We start from the raw sequence: 15,711 nt of genomic DNA on the forward strand, positions 1-15,711 counted from the left end.
TTTAAATGTGTGAATGAGGCCTGAAAAAGTATAGACTTGGTGAGTGTCTGTACATATTATCTAGAGGTGTTGGAAGTATTTTCTTTGGTTCCTACAGCATCTTCTTAGAAAACATAGAACACAAGCTTTGATTTGCCTACTATGCTATTTATCCATGAGCTAATTGATTATCTTTCTTTTTTTTTGGCATGACAGGTTTATTTTAGTTGATGTAATTAATTGATTGGCATCAGTGACTTAGCTCGTAATTGATTACTATAGCACCTCTGTAATGGAGCTTGTAGTTCTTATGTATTCATTTAATATTAAAGTGACATTTGATCTTTCTTTTTCTCATTACAGAAGTTACTTCATTCTTGTGTTCTGAATCTCAGTCACCAGTGGTGTTATTTCTCTCAGGTTTACAGTTATATTGAACGCTTGATAATAGTTTCATTACTGGCTTAATTTAATTGATATAATAAATGATGCCATCAATCAATCTGTATGTCATTTATTGTAATAACATTTGCTGATTGGAGTTTGTTGTCATTACATCTTAATGTGGATTTGTTGTGTCGTCTTATTTCATGCTGTATGAAGTTACATCATTTACAAGTGTTCTGATTCTCACCTACCTATGACTTTGCATTTAATCTTGGTATACACTAGTGGTGTAAGTACGGGGGAGGGCATGGGGGTCCTGGGCAATCTCACTTGGAGGCCAAACCCCCAAGATTGCTGACTGCTTAAAGAAAGCCCTCTGATGCCATTGAAACCATTCACCCCAGACCTCCAGCAATGCTGTAAATGGTAGGACCCTGCTTGATTAGCCTTTACCTGCTCTGATATGCTGTCAGCTCTTACACAGTTAAATGGGAAATCCTGTGTTGAATTTAAAATCTCTGTGTTTTTCCCCATTCTTGTTTTGGTAGCTACAATGAAGTAGGGTAGTTGGCTAGTTGGTGGTTGTCCTCATTGTAGTCTCAGGGACATCTCGAACCTCTAACTAGGCCCCCCCCTAAAGAAATCCTGGCTTTGTCACTGGTGTCCACAATAGGAAGTAAAACTTTGTATTGTCTTATGAGAAGACAGTTTCTAACAGTGCTAGTCTCAGACATGGTAATTGTACCCCACTATCAGGAAAGACGCTGGAGGCAGGATTGACAGTGGCAGCAAGCATTTTCCCTTCATTTTCTCTCACAAAACCCAAACAAAATCACACCAAACCAAAAGCTGGCCACACTGCCGTGGCTCCTACACTACACTTTTCAGTCCTTTTCTCAAAACTGGGCTTTTCAGCTTGTCAGTCGGTTTCATGTTGCTCCTCATCCCTCTCCCTCTCCGTTCCTTGTATGCTCCTTTTAAAAGGTGCCAACCCTGATCAGCATCAGCTGGCTCTCTTGAAGGGCAGCATGAGCTCCTGAGCCGAGAGGAAAAGAGAGCTTGTTGCTCCGCCTCCCCGTCACCACCCCAGCTCCACGGCTCGGCCACCAGGATACCAAGGGTACCCAGGAGGCAGGGTTCAGCACTTGTGTGCCGTCCACCAATCCTTCACGGTTATCATCCTCTATGCTCAGGGTTCAGGTCCCGCATTCCTGCCAGCTCCCGTGGCCATCATCACGGCCCGGGGGATGGACATGTGGCACACTAATTTACAGAGTTGGGCTCTGTAAGCTAAGTTTAATTATTGGAGTGAAAGCTTTGTTCAGATTGGCAGTTCGTGTCTTGTCTTTTAGCGTTTCTGATTTGGGCACGAAAGGTTTTCTGTGGTCTCAATTGCATAAAGTCCCATTGAAATCTAACTGTTTCTGATCAAATTCAAGCCACATTTGTGTGTGGTTTCAAATCCAATTCTACTCAGATGACATGCGCCAGTTTGTCCAGTCCCCTTCGATTTCATGTGTTGTTTTGTCCTCTTAGTATTCTTTCGTTTCGTTTCGTAACATTTCCTTGTTACTGTGACAACCAAGGGGGATATGCAGACTGCAGATTTGTTTCAGTCTCATCATACAAATTGTATTTGGTCACTTGTAATTTGCGATGTGGACGATCCATCAAAACAAAACAAAAAAAAATAATTTAACAGAATGCTTTATTCAAAATGAAAGTGTAACTATCAGTAGATCCGTTGTAAATATGCTTACTCACCCCTTGCAGTGCTGCCACAGTGGCCTCTAAAGAGAGATTTCTTAGTTTAAAACCCCCCTTCTGAGGATGTGTCTTGAAGGTGGATGTAAATTTTGAAAGATTACAACTGCTTTGTGGTGGATACTTGGGGGGCAGGTAAGTCTCTCTACAATGAATCATTTCACACCAAAACAGTCTGAATGACTTGGTTTACATCTTAATTAAATTATGCAGAGCGTTTGAAAAATTGAGAAGCGGGTGGAAATCGGCTTTAAGTTTCAGGAGTGTGGAATGGAAGCCTGGACTCTCTGGTGGCTCCTGGGCATTTAAAGGGTTAATCTTATCACATTAATAAGTGTGACTGATCAAATCACCTTAGAACACAGTGTGGGCATGTTGGTGCAGGGGTGTAGTTGAGTGAGTGGATTGGTCCTAGTTAAAGGGAATGCTTTTACTGAAATTAAGTCTCTTGGGGCAGCAAAGAGGGTCATCCTGTTCATCCTAGTGTGAAGCCAAGCCCTGTATGCATGCCAGCCTGCTTTACTCCAGCACCCTCAACTTGTTCTCATCTGTTAGATGAGTCGTTTTTCTTCAATAGTCCTATTTCTCCTGGGTCTGGGCCTGGAAGACTGCTAGGCCGCCTTTGTCTGCAGCACACTGCCACAACCACAACTCTGCTGCCAAATGGAGATTATGCTTTGCTTCTGGATTGAGAAAGTAGTAGCATAGCCACTGGAGCTGTCAGATGGAATCAGAAATCAAATTTAAATTGTCCCCTGGTTTGATTGTGCAATATTCAAATCTATTCAAATGTATTTAAATTTTTATTAATTTTCACAAAAAAAAATCACACATTATTTTGCAAAGAAAATAAGAAGATATTTAACTGCAGTAAATGTCAGATTTCTAAGTCAGTGTTATTTCTCCTGAATCCACCAGGGGACGCTCAGCAAAAATTACCAAGCGGTCCCAAAAGCACACAATGTTTAAACTAGTGATTCTCGGCCTGGGGGTCGTGACTCGCGAGATGGTCGTTAAAAATGATACACAGACCTAAGCTGATGAAGTTAACTGACGGATTGTAGTGAAAGCCTGTAACTGGAGTGGGCAGCTGCCGTAACTATGTAGCGGCTAAGCCACACAGCTAAACTAGGAACTTCACTACCTTATAAATATTATGTGATTATGAGATTACTGCACTACAACACATCCGCGTTCGTAGGGTTGGTTTTAAAGGAAAGTCAGCCATCTAAAGCAGTTCATTCGGGAACCTTACACAAGAATGTATGTTTGCCCATTAGCATTGTTCAGTTTATATAGTAAATAGAGATGAGCACAGGTACTTGAGTAGTCTGTTAACCATGCGAGGTGCCAGTATTCAAATACTGAAATCACAATTCAAGGTTTAGTTCTGTTTCATCACAAGAAGACAGAGAAACTAACAATTCAATAAAACGCTGATTTTATGTTGTAACACTGCTGTAAATGTTACAGTTTTGCTCATATTTGTGAGTAAGTATGCATCACAATAAATGTGACCATGTTTCCAAGGATGTTTAAGGGTGTGACTAAGAAAGCAGGTGTGGTGTGGCTTTATTGCTAATTAGGCTATGGTAGCTAGGTCTAGAAACAATGGACCTCACAAACTAACGTTAGGTAGTAATTAAAAAAAACATTACTGATTAATATATATATATATATATATATATATATATATATATATATATATATAAAGTAGCACAAAATGCTATTCTGTATTGGGTATTGTCCAGTCTGGCAACACTGAACATGTCGTTGCACTATTTTAATGTGATGAGGTGCAGAAGAGCAGAGCAAACAACGTTTTTTCAGCTGGTGACTTAAAAAATAAAAACAACAGTCTTGGTCATTTTTTCTCAGTGAGCAGCTAAGTGACTATATTTGTACATAATGAAGCTTTATGTGCCACACAAATGCTGCTTTCTACCATGCATGAAACTCAGCATGAAGTTTGACTGAGTTAATATCCTACTGCTCTGGACCGCTCACCAGTGTCCACGCTCTCATCTATTCTTGGAAATAAATGTAGCTGAGAGTGTGCTAACTAGGTAGCATTCTGGGGCAGTAATAAACATGTTTGAACTGCACCTGGCAAGTAATATTTTCACCTCATATTAGAGCTCTCATTTAGGAATTAAGGCCCTATTTCAGTTTATCATCAGAGTATTGTGGGTTTTGTTGCTTAAAACAGATTGTTGTTTTGCTTGAAAGGATCATTGTTTCATGGTATGAAGACAGTCCTGGCAACTGCTTGATACTGGTGACTAGCTAGTCTTTAGCCCCAAACCCTGTGCTACAATGTTTATTTTACAAACCTCAAATTCTGTTTCTAGAATTTCTAAGAAGTTGGGACAGGAGCTTGTTTACTACTTTAAGTTTCACTTTAAGTTTCAGGAGTGTGGAATGTGTTACATCAACTTTCTTTTTAACAACACTTTATAATCATTTAGGGACTGACACACAAACTAATCATGTTTTGAAAGCAGAACTTTCTGTCATTCTTTCATTATACCAGTCTTCAGTTGTGCAACCATCTGTTGCACTAAAATTAGTATGTCTTTCAACATCAGTGGCATTATTATAACCCAGTGCTATGACAGACCCTGGCTTTTGTACTTTGCGCTAAACAATTTGAAAGTTTGATGCATCAGATCATAGAACATGTTTCCACTGTGCATCTGTCCATTTCAGGTGAGCTCAAACCCAGAGAAGTTGGCAGTGTTTCTATATGTTGTAGGCATATGTCTTCCACTGGGTATAATACAGTCTTAACTTGCGTTTGTGGATGTAGTGATGAGCAGTGTTTATTGAAAATGGTTTTCTTGAGCACATGTGGTGAAAGCCTTTACAAAAGGCTGCTGGTTTTTAATGCAGTGCCATCTGAGGAACTGAAGGTCACAAGTTTATTTTCTCCAGATTCCTGGAATCTATTGATGACATTATGCACTATAGAGGGTGAGATACCTAAAATCCTTGCTGTCACTCATTTTTTTAAACTGGGGGATTTTTTACTGATGCATTTTTTGTGAAGATTGACTCATCCTCACTCCTTTTCTAGAAGCTCCTTTTATATTCAAGCATGATTGCCTCACCTGTTTAAGATGTTTTTTTTTTTAAACTTTCACAGTGTTCTCAGTCTTAAATTGCTCCTGTCCAGGCTTCTTTGAAATGTGTTGCAGATATCAATATCAGAATGATTGATATTTAATAAAACAGTCATGTTTATAAGGTAAAACATAACATTTCATACATTGTCTTTGTACTGTTTCCGTTTAAATACAGGCCAATGTGGATTTACCATATACTACTTTCCTTTGCATTGTATTTCACATTCTGTCCCAGCTTTTTTGGAATTGAAATTTGTAGATTATGTGAGTTTCTGATGTTGTCTGTGCTGACTGACAGTCATAGCAGTCAGTAGAGCTCTGTTTAGCAACAAAATATTGGAGCATAAATGTAAAATAATCAATATTATTAATTGTTATGCATTTTTAGCTCCTTAAAATGTGTGTTTGCTATAAAATAGTTTTATAGTTCAGGCTGTAATCTAGAGTGCTTGTTGTTGCCTATACATGCAGCACACTGCACTAAAAGTTAAGTGCTGTGGTGCCGCTTTGAATCGCACCGCCTCTTTCTTAACAAGAATTAATTGGTTTTCGGATCCTGGGGACCCTCTTCCATGCTCAGTTTCATGTTTTCCTCTAGCACACCTGTTTCAACTCATCAGCTAATTACCAGGCCCTTCATGAATTCAGTGAGGTGTGTTAGAGCAGGAAAAACATGAAACAGCACAGGATGGAGGACCTCAGGACAAGACTGACAAAAATCTGCTTTAAACCATTAATTTATGGAAGGTTTGTTTAGACCAGCTCTGCAGCGACTCATCAAAAGCCCATGTTTGACTGGGCCAAGTGCATCAGAATAAAGAGTTAACAATAAAACCGTCATTTGCATTTCTGAGAGCCGGGTCCACGTGTGTAACGTTCAGCAGTTCTGCTTTGCCTTTGATTCTGATCAAAAGATGTGACAAGCAGCAAACCAACTGCAGACAGACTGAAAAATATACAATTATAGCAGTACCATTGGCTGATGACTTTCTGATCTGAGTTGGGCCTTACAAAGCTCAGTGCTAGAGGCTATACTCGTACGAGACCTTAATTGGCTAGCTAGCCATCAGACATTTGTCTGATTATAGCACATCTTTGTTCATAGACCAGTAGCTGTTTGTTTTTTATTACTGAAAGGACTGGCTGATGGAATCCTTAGGCCAGGCAAGACTGCTGTTGGTGTGGTGATAATGGGGGTGGGCGATATGACAAAAATATATCACAGTACTTCAATTTATATTTATATAATATTTATTTATAATAAACATTTCACACACTGAGCTGCACTAATTCCGATTAAACAGGACTAATTATGTTGTCTTTGCAATCGAACATGCAGTTGGGAAGAGTTTTTTAACTACTGACGATATCCATGAAAAGCATACTGTGACGTATTGTGAAGTAATTTATCACAATAAACGATAAATATTATCACATTCCCATAATGTGAACCCAAGCCGGATTCGAAATCCCAATTAGACTGATGCAGGGCTCGTATGTGAACAGAAGCCGATACATTACTGGATAAGAAAGTGAAGTCTTACGACGGCATCATGCGTTCTGTTTTCACAAATGAAAATGTAATAGCATACCATGTGAGAAAAGCAGCAAAAAACTGCTCCTTGTGCTTCTGTGGTTGGTTGCTCCGTGCAAATGCGATGCAGAATATTTCTCTGATGTTTATGTTTTTACAGGTGAGATTTCAGTATTCACCTTGATCAGATAATTGCCGGACTGTATTTTGGGAAAAGTAATCAAAGCACAAAGCCAAACAGGCTACAAAATGAAAGCTTAAATCTTCAGAGCAGAGATGTCAGAAGTTTGTCTTTATAAGCCAGACATGCTCAAATAAAAGGTGCAAAGCTGAAGTAAAAACAGGGCAGCAAACATTTCAGTCAACAGACTGTCATCCGTGCTACACTAAGACAACATCAGAAGCAAATAAACACAAGAATTCTAGGCTTAGTCAGACCCGGATCCAATCACAGAGGTGTGGCCTGTCCTACTAACTACGCTGTTTGGCCCTTAGTTTTAGTGGCTGAGTCTGTTTGTTACTTTTGCCCTGTTGAGTTTTCTGTGACTATTTTATAGATGATTTAGATATAAAAGGGCTGTTAGCCTTTCGTTCTGAGGACATCACATCCTGTTTAACAGAGCTTGCGTCATGGTAAAATAGCATTTAAGGGCAGCAAGTGTGATTGAAAGCCCAAACACTAGTGGTAAAGGTGTGCCAGTAATGCACTGTGTTCTTACTGTGAAAATGCCACATGTCTTGTTTACTATCTTGTCTGGTACTGTGTAAACACAGTAAACACAGGCTTCCAAATCCCTGGAGGAACGTTGTTTAGTTCCACTACACACTTCTTAATGGTTGGGATGACTGAATGTGGGTGTACACTACATATTTGTAAATAGGAGAGCATTGTGCGTTTAACAACAGCCTTTTGCAGAATTTCTTGTTTTTTTGTGCGCACTAGGCAAAGAGAAGGTGTCACACGCAACAAGTTTCCACAAGAAAGCACTCAAAACCTTAAATCTCACTGTTACTGTGTGACACAAATGTGACGCTAAACTGAAACTGACTTGTTTGTGCTGTTGTGCACATACAAGAAGTGTGGCAGAAATGCAAGCTGTGAATGGATACAGGGATGTGGTAAGTGAGGGTGCTGAGGGGGCTGCAGCTTCCCCATATTTCAGAACTGATTAATTGCAGCTGGTAAAAACAATGAAAAACAAAACAAAAGGAGAGAACTTAAAAATATTTTGAGCACAGCAAAGACCCATGTGTGCTTTTTTGTAGGGTACAGTTTGAATTTTTATTTTATTTATATATGTTCCAAATCTGGTGTAGCCACACACTGTTAACTCTGCATTTTAGACTGAAGAGAATCGCTTCCCTTGCCAACTGTTGGCCACTTTGCTTATGTAGCTTAAGCAGGAGTTGTAGGTTAGTTCTGTGCCTCTCTGTTATTTTTTCAAAACTAAAATATTTCAACCGATATAATTGTCTCCCTCTCTCTTCCATTTATTTCAAACATGGAAATAATCTCACTCTAGATGTGCACATGTATCTTGACTATGACTGTGACACGAGCAGTTTCCTGCCTTATATCAACAATCTGATTGGTCAGCGCTCAGGTAATTTGCAAGTTTGTCTAGCATTAGAGAGCAGAGACAGCCCAGTGTGCTTCCGCTGTGGTTGCTATCAGTTATATGTGTATCTTGTTGTATCTCTCCAAACAATTAAAATGAAAAAGAGTAAAAAAGACACTTTATTTAGGATAACATGATGGTGCTCGTCACATATATGCCACTAAAAGTGTCAGCAACCCTAACTTAAAACACCTTCCTGTGTCCATGAATGAATATGTGTTTGCTAAATGTGGTAATTGTGCTATTTTGCAGTGAGAGCTGGAGAAACACTTTACTACAGACTAGCACACTGACTTGACATTGTAAAATCAGTTAGTTACCTTGAAGGGCTGCTGATACAGTATATACACTATAAAGGCACTCACGCATTCGCCAGTTCAACGAGCTGCTCCTCAGTCTACATGGCTGGCTGCATATGCAGTGTGCATACACATCTCTAGGCCTTGTTTTCTCTCTCTTAGCTCTCTGATTGGCTGTTGTCTGAATTACCTTTTCAGTTTCATTACTGACTGTCTCTGAACATTTTCAACCGTGAAAGTCAAACATGAAAACATCGGAAGGTCTCCGATCACTCCGGAGCTAGACCGGAAGGCCAAAGACTGACTGGTATACACTCTGACATTACCAGATCATCCCCCCGTCAAGTGCTTCTGATCGTGGTCCCAGTGTGGAAATTCCGACTGGGAACATTCGCTGGAAGGGGGCCAAATCAGAAAGAAAATCGGGCAAAAAACTGTGTAGTATTCGCCCAGATTAAGTTCTTCTTTATCTCGTCCCTTTACGGGTCCTAACGCTGACATAATTATGCAGTATTATGGCATGCAGATCCTGATATTTATACCTTATATCACCTGATATTTATACCGCAGCTTCTTTAATTACTATTTTACTTTGCTAAAAGTTGTGTTCTGTTTTACAAATAGAAAAGGATTACATGTGAATGATACTTGATAAGGTTTTTGCTGGTGATCCACTTCATGTATAAATGGTTTCAAAGGCAATAAAAAAGTAATGACAATAATTGCTACATAATAGAAACCAAGAAATGGTTTTGCATGCACTGTTAAATGTAAAACTAGTATAATTAAAACTAGTGTAATTATCTATTATTGGCACCCAATATTGGGCCTCTGAATATGTGTAAATGCATTGTTTTTTTTTTTTTTTTTTGACATCATAGAAACTGAAGTGTCATGATATGTTGTGAATCTTTATCAGCATCAAACTCTTTTATTAACATTTTGGAAACTAGAATGGGGCATTTCTTTCCATTCTATGGGCCCTGTAATCATACCAACTTCTGCATATTGTTTTTGTATAGACACTCCAGGTGCTGTTTAGCTACAGATTCTTATAAGTGATGGACTGACTACATGACTCTCATTGTCATATTTAAGCTCAACAGTAGGTAATAAAGGGTAACCCTGTTTAAGTAGGCACAGCAGTCAAACTTACAGTTCTCTAATTTCTCACCTGTTTTGCAGGAATGGTGCAGATCAGAGCTGAAAAACTGCACCAAGGAGGAATGAAAGGAGGTCTTATATGATTTATAATGTATCAGCATAGCAGAAGCACACGCGCTCTCTGCTGGCAGGAGTAGATGTCAGTAACGCTAATCCGGTGTAATAATTTGATGATCCAGGCTGTTATGCCGCTGTCAAAGAAAAAAGGTATTAAGCAGCTTTATTACACTATCATTAGCTGTCGTAATCCTGCCTGTTGGGCTGAAAAGAGACCAAACTGGCACATTTCTCCAGGGTATTACTCACTGACTCACTTTATAGTTATGATCAGCATGGTGGTGGTATACATCTGATTGTGGGGCATTCTTTATATTTCATAATCGCGCACAGTTGATATTTATACATACACACACACACACACACATGCTGAGGGTAAGTTTGATAGTTCAGGCACAATATAAGCCAGTCAGAACAGAGGTCATTTACACATAAAAGTCTTAAAGGAACAATAACAAAAACAGCCCGTTTTATTCTAAGGGATAAAAAGAGGTTAGAAAATTGTGTTATAAACAATTATGACTGATTTTAGTACATAAAACCACACAAACGTTATAAGTGAAAAAAAAAATAAAAATACCAGAAAAATTGCATATGGATTAATATTAACCTACTCTCAAAATACAGGTGCGCTCAGTTCAGTTTTTGGCCACTCGGTGTTGATGAGGATAATGTGTACCATTTAGGAACAAATCAAACAGTGCTTTATCATCTTAATGAGGTATGAGTGAACATGTCTTTGTAGTAGTTATTTATAATCCCTCCTTGAGGAAAATGTGTAAATGGACATCTGTTATAAGCATAAGCGTTAAACCACAGCATGTTTATTTATTAAAAGTATGTAGATGACGAGAGCTCATTAAAACAGCCTTAATCTCTCTATCAGTGTCTCTTCCTCACTGTTTTTACAGCAGACTGATGACGTGAGACCAAGGATGCAGTTTTTATTCAGAAATGTGAAGGTAGTAGTAGGATGACCTGACTGATGTCTGATTTAATAGCATGGTTTCCACAGAGGTTGGATACACGTGGCAGTGAGCTGTGTTTACTTGAAGTTTTCTGATTGATGTGCCATTTCAATTTCTTTGAACTGTGAAGTTATTATTTATTTATGTTTGTGCGTAATGTTATGGTAACTGATATTAAAGATTGGCAAGTGCAGTATAAAGCACTCTTCTGGTGGGCTGCCTCTGAATGTGCTGATATCATAAAAAAGACTTGATAGAAGAGGAAATGCTACAGCTGCATTTTCCCCTTTGAACAGAGTGAGGAAAATATTCAGGGTATCTCTCTCTCTATCTCTCTCTCTCGGATGTCTTTCTTTCTTTCTTTCTTTCTTTCTTTCTTTCTGTCTATCTGCTAGTCTTTATCTTTCTTTCTTTCTTTCTTTCTTTTTTTCTTTCTTTCTTTCTATCTATCTGCTAGTCTTTATCTTTCTTTCTTTCTTTCTTTCTTTCTTTCTTTCTTTCTTTCTTTCTTTCTCAATCTCTCTTTATCTTTCTTTCTATCTTTCTTTCTATCTGCTAGTCTGTTTCTCTCTTTCTTTTTTCTTTCTTTTTCTATCTGCCAGTCTATTCTTTCTTTCTTTCTTTCTCTTTCTTTCTTTCACAGTCTCCTTTTTCTCTTTCTTTCTTTATTTCTTTCTTTGCCTCCTCTCTCTAACTCTCGCTGTCTCTCCCTCTATTTGGCTTTCTCCCTTGTTTTTTAATTCTTTCTTTTTTCTCTCTCCCATTTCTCTCTCCTTCTCGCTCTTTTCTTCTTTCCACATTTACTTTCTCCTTCCCTCTCTCCCTCTGTCTGTCTGTCTTTGCTACTTTCTCTCTCTCTCTCTCTCTCTCTCTCTCTCTCTCTCTCTGATTTTCATATTGACTCAGATGGCACAGATGTTTTTTTTCTCCACATATTCTAATGCCTAAGCTTAAAGATCAGTCCAAACATTGAAGGCTGCCAGACATGTACCCGGTGGGCCAGCAGACCCTCAAATATTGAGCCCCCTCTGAATATCTCACGGTTTCTCAAATGCGCTGAAATGACTCTGAGATTTTGTGCGTGTTCGGCTAAGATTTCCCAATCCGTTCAGTAAATAAGAAGGAAAACAGACAAACAGACTGGAGGAGGCGGGTGTGTTTGGGTACTTTCTCAGTGAGGAATGGAGGCAGACAGGGTCATCTGGGTTGTAGATGTTTCAGGCAGCTTGGTGGAACGGGTGGTCTCTGTTGGAGCAGAGTGTGTGCAGAGTTATGAGGTAATCCCATCTTCAGCACCACAACCGGATCTAACATGACTTCTGGATATGGGCTACTGCATTCCCATCAAAACTGGATGTGTGCTTCTCTGTATGAGACCACCGCCTCCTTTATGCTGCAGAGAGCCCTGCAGTACTGAAGCTGGACTCCTTTTACTCTTAACATCAGACTTAAAAACACCATTTCCAACATTTTTCTTGTATTTTATTTATGTGCTTGATGTGCATTTTTGATTTTGTGTGTGTTTATGTACCAAAAACTCAATTTCTAAATGACCACTTTCCAACCTTTCTTTATCCATTGTTTTTATTCGTTTACAGAAATGTGTTTTCTGTGGATGATGTGTTAACTTATTTTCATGTGGAGTATCTACAGAACATGTCATTTGATCAGGGCCACCCAAACATTTGCATTGACTGTATGTAAATGATCTCTGCTCTGAGTGGCTGCCCTGCATTGTGCCTCTTTAAAAAAAAGCACTCCAGGCTAAAACACTTCTTGTAGCTTCAACATGAATAAACTAATTTAAAACTAAATAGATTACTATATGTAAGTTTGTTGATTTGTGTAACGTCTTTCAAACGGAGTTGTTTTTGCTTGGTTTCCATATACGGACTGTTTTGATTGAGGAGTGATTGCTAAAAAGGTTGTATTTATGTTCTTTCCCTAGTGCGTAGCATTAAGGGGCCTCAAGTACCAATATCTTCCTTAGATTTCCTTAAATGTGTTCTTGAGAAAGGTCCTAAGAAAAAATCTATGTCAGATTCATTCCACTTAAGAATGGTGCTCTACCATCATGTCTGTCACACTTTGCTTGCAGGTGAGGATAGAATATGCTCCTACAAGGTTGTGTGTTATAATAAAGAGCAATAGCAAACCACAGTAGCACATTCAGTGCAAGGGTGTTTATTTGGTGAAAGGTGTGGGAAAAAAACAAAATGTTGAAAAAAAGAAGAAAACAAAACAAAAAAAAAAACTATTTACAGAATATAGTTATGAACTGTAAGAAAGCAGCTTTTTGCCTTAAAATATATTGGCTCGTCAACAAATCAACCATCTCCTCTCTCTCACAGAAATGGGCTGAGCTCTTTAATAGACTGGTCTATCCAATCTAGCACATTCCAGTCCTTCTCCTCTGCAGAGGGACACAATAACGACCACAGACAATAACTGATAAAGTATATATAGACTGCAAGAAAAGTTTGTTCAAAAATGGATTGTTGATATAGCAATGAGAAGTAAACAGCAACGTTAGCTGATAAAATGGTGAGGGAAAGTGTAAAACTACAGCAGGGACAGAACGTGACTGAAATACGGGGCAATATGAAGGGGCATAGGTTTAACTAGGGAAGCTAGTTTGTTTGTTCTGTCACAACGTCCAGTCCTTGGTTACTAAAGTTTAGTCAGTGTTTGGTTGTTTTTTTCTATTCTGTCCATACCTCTATTTCTGTGCTGTCTTCAGAAACTAAGGGAGTCAAACTAAAATCCACCTCGTTTTTCTCATAACCACTGTGTTTTGAGATTATGGCTGAAATATCTGGTTGGAATATTTAATTTTTTTGGCAAAGTAAAAGAAATGTGTTTACTTAAGTTATCGTTTTATATCCCATTAAGTGGCTCTGAGTGCTGTTTGCAGTTGTCACTACAGCAGAGTGAAGCTGAAATATCAGAAAGAACAGGAATCTTATAAGCAAAAAGATTTCAAGAAAGTGCAGTACTTCCTAAGACAATGTAGCTTCATAGTAGCTCCTTGTTATTGTTGAAATCTATGCCCATAAAATCCAACTAGATGACGATTTGCCAGTTAAACATCACTGGTTGCTGCTAACAGACTGTCTGGGTGGCCCTTTTCTTTTTATAACTGGATATATTCTGCCCTCGCTAGAGTAAGCTGAGCAGGCCAGCTGAAAGCTAACAGCCTAATACTCCAATAATCAAATTGCTCCTTAATAGCCAAGCCAAAATTTATCTCACGCTGAGTGTGTTTACATGCACTCAATAATCCGATCATAATCGATTTCTGCAGTTATCTGATTATTCAAATGATCATGTAAACAGCATACTCTGGTTTCTAAGATCAGAGTAAGGTCTAGAAACCCAATTAAGAAATCTGATAAAGAGAGCTGGATTTAAGCCCAGTAATCAGATTTCTCAGCACATGTATACTCTTACTCTGATTTCTTTCAGATTTCTCAGTCTGTGAATGTGCGAAAACAGACAGCGGTACCAGAAATAAGCAAGCAGCATTACAGTGAGATGGCAGCAAAACACTTTTGCATTGACGCTGAAGCCAACTGCATGCTTGATGAAATGAAGGATTTAAATATTCTGCATCTTCTAGATGATGTATGTTCATATTTTCAGATGGCGCAATGTTTAAAAAAAAAAAGCCATGAAGTTTGAGTTTTACGTTCCGTTTGCATCATGTCTTCTTCTGTGAGTTTACTGGCTGTTTGCAAAGCAGACAGATTACTGTCTGACTCATGAAGACCTGTAGTTTCCCCATTATGTGATTACACAAGTGTAAATTTGTTGGTCAGATTACTGACAAAATCTGATTTTCTGCAGTTACCGGATTATTAAGTGCATGTAAACGCACTCACTGTGGTAATGGATAGGCTTCATGACAAAAAATCTACTAGCATATGAAGGAAAGTGTTGAAGACTTTGTTAACACAGTAATTGAGATTTTATTTAATCTGTTTTATGATCTCCAAGTTTTTTTCTCTTCGGAAACTTTTGTGAATCCATCTCCTCATCTGATTTATGTGCACTCTGTATCTCATTGCATACAGGCTCTCAGCTGAAATTAACTTTTTACAAATCACTTCATTTCTTCTGAAATTTGCAAATGATCTCATTTTTCTGCACTCTGTCTTACATAAGGTATCACAGACTCTGCAATAAGAATGCCCACAGTAACCCCCCCCACCCCACCTGTCAGAACTTTAGTCCAGGATTTTTCTTTCACCATCAGAGTGGCAGCTCTTTTCCCCGCTCTTCCCGTTCCCCGCACCCCCTGGAAAAGCCTCTTCATTCTCAGAGACTAAAGGGAGGCCTGCAGGGAGAACAGTGATAAAATCCTAACATTTACTCCGACTCTAGCAGGAGGCCCATCAATCCCCCACCATTCAGACTGCTTCAGATGATGAGCCGTTTGCTATCACTGCGGGTCAGCAGGACCTGCTTTAATAAAGCCGTGGCTCTGTTTGCTCCCTCAATTAAAATACAAAAGCTTTCCATTAAGGGAGTACTATTCTCTCCCGCTCTCTCCTTTTCTGTTCATCTTTAGATCAATAATATTAAAACACCCTCTATTGCCTGTTAAGGCCAGTAGATTAGAGCTGACTGTGCTCATTCACAGAGTCATTCTTTTTGTCATACATGAAAGTCTTATCTTAGCAGCAGACCTGAATGAACACAGCAACACGACTGGCTTTATGAGACTGTGGAAAATTTACCACTGTCCTGTTGTGCTTCTTAGCCATCATAGTCCCTGCTATATATTTAATAAATCACACTTTACTACCCTAGAAG

This window comes from Colossoma macropomum, unplaced genomic scaffold (genome assembly GCF_904425465.1).
Source record: "Colossoma macropomum unplaced genomic scaffold, Colossoma_macropomum, whole genome shotgun sequence".
NCBI lineage: Eukaryota > Metazoa > Chordata > Actinopteri > Characiformes > Serrasalmidae > Colossoma > Colossoma macropomum.